Raw genomic sequence first — 6000 nt, 5'->3', positions numbered from 1 at the left:
AGTGCATCGCAAGGCTACCACTGAAATAAAAACACTTTTGAAAGTTAACCTAATGGGTAGAAGGTAACCACTGACTGGCTCTACCTTAAATCTAAACCTTATCAGTTTAACAGTAAACGTATTGTTTATAGCATCACATCAATGACACAGGTGAGTCCAGTTTGTGTTAAATTCAAACCAAACTATGATCTAGGACCTGAATTCAATTCAATTCAATTCAATTCAATTTTATTTGTATAGCGCCAAATCACAATCCAAATCATCTCAAGGCACTTTACAAAAACAAAAAAACCCAACAAATCCTTTATGAGCAAGCACTTGGCGACAGTGAAGAGGAAAAACTCCCTTTAACGGAACAAAAAACCTCCAACAGAACCGGGATCAGTTTGGGCGGCCATCTGCCTCGACCAGAAGAGAGGGAAAAGAACAGCAACAATAAACAACAAATAGACACTGCAGGTTGATGGGGCCAGTAACTGCACATCAGTGATATACAGCTCCAGGACCAGGGACACCTGCAGAACGTACAGAGAGAGAGGGAGAGAGCACAAACTAGAGGAGCGAGAGAGCACAAGGTTAGTGATATTCAATGGTGGAATATACATGTGAGGGGGGAGGAGAGGAAGAGAGGGGCAGGGAAGGGAGGGGAGGGGTAGGGGTGCTCGGTGCACCGATGGTCCTCAGGCAGTCTAGGCCTGAGCATCTCTAAGGGATGGTTCAGGGTTATGTGAAGCCAGCCCTAACTATAGGTTTTGGTAAAGAGGAAGGTTTTAAGTGTTGCCTTAAAAGTACAGAGAGTGTCTGCCTCCTGAACCCAGACTGGGAGCTCCACAGGAGAGGAGCTTGATAGCTAAAGGCTCTGCCTCCCATTCTGCTTTTGGAAACTCTGGGAACCACAAGTAGACCTGCACTCTGAGAGCGAAGTGCTGTATTGGGATAATATGGTACTATGAGGTCTTTAAGATATGAAGGAGCTTGATCATGAAGGGATTTGTATGTGATGTCGTGGAAAAAACACTTGGAGGAAAATCTCAGGTCAAAGGATGGAAAATTTAATAGGCAAAGCAACGGACAAAGCAACACAGTCACAACAGAACATACGGCCTGCAGGACGGGTCAATACCGATTGAGCACGAACACAGAAAATGATCAGCTTTTATATCAGTTGAACAGCATTAATTTACACATCAGTCACTCACATGTAACTCATGCCGGCAGGATGGCATACATAATATAATTAGCATCTCCCTGACTTTCCGTCTGCTTCCTTGTGAATACAAAGCTGTGTTAAAAATCTTTGTTGAATTCACATAGGACACAGAGGGAGGTAGCAGACATTTGTCTGTTAAAGTGGAGGTAGCAGACATTTATCTGTTAAAGTGTAAATTTCCCTCACATATGAGAAGAAGGATTTTAAATTCTTAAGGACTCTGCCTGCAGCATTCTGGATTAACTGGAGGTATTTTATGGAGATACTGGGATATCCAAATAGTAATGCGCCTAGCCTTGAGGTAACAAATGCATGGACTAGTTTTTCTGCATCATTTTGAGACAAGATGTTCCTAATTTTGGCAATGTTGCGCAGGTGAAAGACGGCAGTTGTCATTTGAACATGCAAGTCATTATCACAGTGCTATTTTCCTTACAAATAAAAGATACTTTCAGATTATGATCTGGCCAGGACCTATTATCCAACTTTTTAAAGAGCATCTGAAAGCTTTCTTTGTTATTCATTCATTATGTATACAGTGGGGTGAAAAAGTGTTGGCCCCCTTCCTGATTTCTTATTTTTTTGCATGATTGTCACACTTTAATGTTTCAGATCATCAAACAAATTTAAATATTAGTCAAAGATAACACAAGTAAACACATCATGCAGTTTATAAATGAAGGTTTTTATTATTAAGGGAAAACAAAATCCAAAACTACATGGCCCTGTGTGAAAAAGCGTTTGTCCTCTAAAATTAATAACTGGTTGGGCCACCCTTAGCAGCAACAACTGTTATGACTCAGGGAAATGGAACCAAGAAAAAGACCAACACAGGAGAGAAAACTGAGGTATTGACTCTGGTTTTATTTTCTGAATGACAGGAGCTGGATGATTCGTGGTGACCAGACAGTGGTAATGAATGACCAAGACCTCTTGTAGAAGGTTGGTTTCTACCAGGGCCAACAGCCAGTAATACCAGAGTAGTCGTATTAGATGTAATGAAGAATCCGGATGGCTTCGCAGAGTAAAATCTGGCGATGCGGAATGACTTTGGTCAGAGGGTCCTAAATAAACTGGTCCCCCGTTCCTCGACACCAACAGGGAAGAAACACAGACAAAAAAAAAAACCTTCTGAGCCAGAGCGAGTTTAAGCGTTAATTCCTAACATGGGTAATTTCCTACGGTATTCCTCTAGAGCAAAAAAAACTCTGTTCTTTAACTTACGAAAACAAGGAGCTTAGATAACAGTCCTGCTGGTCAAACGCAGCAATTCCCAGGTAAAGTCTTTTGAACATATTATTCCACAACACAAAAATCCTCTTGAGCAAAATTATGATATCTCAGTTCGTTCTAGCATTTGAAGCCTCTTGAGCAAAGAGAACGTCTGTCCTGGTCCATTCACCAAAAAACAATCCTCTTGGGCAAAAACTGTTGAACTTAACTCTTCAGAACAAAACTCAAAACAGCGTAAAACTCCTCTTGAGAAAAAGAGACCTCCGACGAATAACTAATGTATCGAGAAATCAAAGTACTTAACTACAGTCGCTGAGTGAAGGAGAATCACAGGTCGAAGAGCTCAGTGAGGGAAAAAAGAAACACATAACATGAGGCTGAAGCCGGAGATTGTGGTCAGAGTCGGCGATTGCTAGCAGACAACCTGGCAGTTTGTCTATCGCGAGGAGGGGAAATATATCTGTGGACTAAGAGGAGACCACAGGTGAAATCAATTCAGTAATTAGTCAATCAGCAAAACAAGGAAAGGACCAGATCCTGTATGACCCTTCAGAATAAGAGTCTACGACCAGAAGTCAAACTGCTGATCATGACAGTACCCCCCCCTCTTAAAGGCCGGCTCCTGGTCCGAACACAAGCCGGGCGGGTGGAGGGGGCCTCAGGTGGAGGGAACTAGAGGGTGGGTGGGCACGGCAAAACAGGAACTTAGGGAACATTATTTTCATGGGTCTGGCAGGAACCGTATCTGAGGTTGCTAATGAGGTGCATCCTATAGGAAAACAAAGTCCAAAGCCGGTCGAGCGGACAGCCTCTCTGGCAGGCGTGGGTCCGAGGCCGCTCGGGTGGACGACCTCCAGAGGCAGGTCCAGGAATTGGCCAAGGAGGCGCTGACCAAGGAGGTGGCACAAGTTATAGCCCTTCAGTGCTAGACCCGGGGTCTCAGCCTGGCTCCTCAGCGCAGGACTCTGGCTCTGGCTTGGGTTCCAGCTGCTGCGGTACAGGTGGCATGGACTGTGGGAACTCTGGCGACCGTGGGCACTCCGGCAGCTCTGGGCACTCCAGCGGTCGTGGCGGGGAAGTTGTGGACTCTCAGGAAACTGTGGACTCTCGGGAAACTGTGGGCTCTTTGGGAAGCCCGGCGGCTCTGGGCTCTCTGGAAAGCCTGGCGGCTGTGGACACTGTGGTAGCTGTGGCACTAGCGGCCCTGGTAGCTGTGGCTCTGGCGGCCCTGGTAGCTGTGGCTCTGACGGCCGTGGTAGGTGTGGCTCAAACAGCTCTAGGGCTGTGGCTGCCGGTGGCTGTGGTCCGGATGGCCCTAGGGCCGCCGGTGGCTGTGGTCCGGACGGCCCTGGGGCCTCCGGTGGCTGTGGATCGAACCCTGGTTACTGTGGATCTAGAGGTTCCGGAGGCTCGCCCCGCTGCGGTGGCGGCGACTCTGGAAGCTCTGGAGACTCTGGCTGCTGCGGCTGTGGACGCTCTGGCTGTGGCAGAGGGAGACTGTGGCAGGGGAGACTGTGGATCTGCTGACCGGTGGCCTGTAGGTGCCGGTGGTTTGTTCCGAGGGGACTTCATCCGAGTCAACCCTCCCGGCTTTATGGCTAGGTGGGTTCCCCAGTAGGGATTCCGACTGGTATCCATGAGGAAGTCATCCTCATCATCGAGTGACAACAACTGCAATCAAGCATTTGCAATAACTTGCAATGAGTCTGTTACAGCACTGTGGAGGAATTTTGTCCCACTCATCTTTGCAGAATTGTTGTAATTCGGCCACAGTGGAGGGTTTTCTAGCATGACAAGTCTTTTTAAGGTCATGCCACAGCATCTCAATCGGATTCAGGTCAGGACTTTGACTAGGCCACTCCAAAGTCTTCATTTTGTTTTACTTCAGCCATTCAGAGGTGGACTTACTGGTGTGTTTTGGATCATTGTCCTGCTGCAGAACTCAAGTTCGCTTCAGCTTGAGGTCACGAACAGATGGCCGGACATTCTCCTTCAGGATTTTTTGGTGGACAGCAGAATTCAAGATTCCATTCATCACAGCAAGTCTTCCAGGTCCTGAAGCAGCAAAACAGCCCCAAACCATCACACTACCACCACCATATTTTACTGTTGGTATGATGTTCTTTTTCTGAAATACGGTGTTACTTTTACACCAGATGTAATGGTACACACACCTTCCAAAAAGTTCAACTTTTGTCTCTTCAGTCCACAGAGTATTTTCCCAAAAGTCTTGAAGATCATCAAGATGTTTTCTGGCAAAACTGAGACGAGCTTTTATGTTCTTTTTGCTCAGCAGCAGTTTTTGCTACTTATGCATTCCCAAAAGGGAGATCCCTTACTTAGAAAGGGGGATGTAGTGTTGGGTTGGGGGGATGGTGGGGCTATTTGAATAAAGGGGCAAGCACGGAGAATTGTACTTGAAGCGTCGGTCCTGTGTTAACTAATAATCCCCAGATATTTATTCCATGTGCATATAACTAACCGAACAGGAACGTCACTTAAAAACATGGCAACCTGGCCGACCATCTTATTAATTTTTTTTACTTAAAAGCATTTAACCTGGTGGACCATCTTACATTAACTTTGTTTCAGCCAAGAGAGTTCTTACAATGGGAACGAGTACAACGACAACGTAGGGAAGAATATAGCTGTATGGTTTCATTATGACAGCAGCCTGTTTATATCCAGTTTTCAGACAACAGTGACCATGTGAAACTCCTTGCCAACAAGTTTTTGTTTTCATGCTATAGTCATGTATAACCTTACAACATTTTATATCATTAATATACAATAATGAGCAACGTAAAACATAACGTTACAGTTTCAATTCAATTCAATTCAATTTTATTTGTATAGCACCAAATCACAATAGAAATCATCTCAAGGCACTTTACAAAAACAAAAAACCCAACAAATCCCTTATGAGCAAGCACTTGGAGACAGTGGAGAGGAAAAACTCCCTTCAACGGAAGAAAAACCTCCAGCAGAATCAGACTCAGTTTGGGTGGCCATCTCCCTCAACTGGTTGGGGTGAGTGGATAGAGGAGAGAGAAAAAAATAAACAACAAATAGACACTGCAGGTTGGTGGGGCCAGTAACTGCAGAACAAATAGACACTGCAGGTTGGTGGGGCCAGTAACTGCACATCAGCGATATACAGCTCCAGGGCCGGGGACACCTGCAGAAGGTACAGAGAGAGAACAGAGGGAGAGGGAGAGAGCACAAACTAGGGGAGAGAGAGAGCACAAGGTTAGTGACATTCAATGGTGGAATATACATGTGAGGGGGGAGGAGAGGAAGAGAGGGGAAGGGAAGGGAAGGGAGGGTTAGGGTTAGGGTAGGGGAGCTCAGTGCACCAATGGTCCTCGGGCAGTCTAGGCCTATAGCAGCATAACTAAGGGATGGTTCAGGGTTACCTGAAGCCAGCCATAACTATACATTTGTCAAAGAGGAAGGTTGTAAGACTAGCCTTAAAAGTACAGAGATTGTCTGCCTCCTGAAGCCAGACTGGGAGCTGGTTTACCATTTATCTGAGAATCATGACAGAATATGGACAA

This window comes from Mastacembelus armatus, chromosome 4 (assembly GCF_900324485.2).
Source record: "Mastacembelus armatus chromosome 4, fMasArm1.2, whole genome shotgun sequence".
NCBI lineage: Eukaryota > Metazoa > Chordata > Actinopteri > Synbranchiformes > Mastacembelidae > Mastacembelus > Mastacembelus armatus.
The sequence above is the reverse complement of the archived record's forward strand: the minus strand, read 5'-3'. Positions refer to the sequence as shown.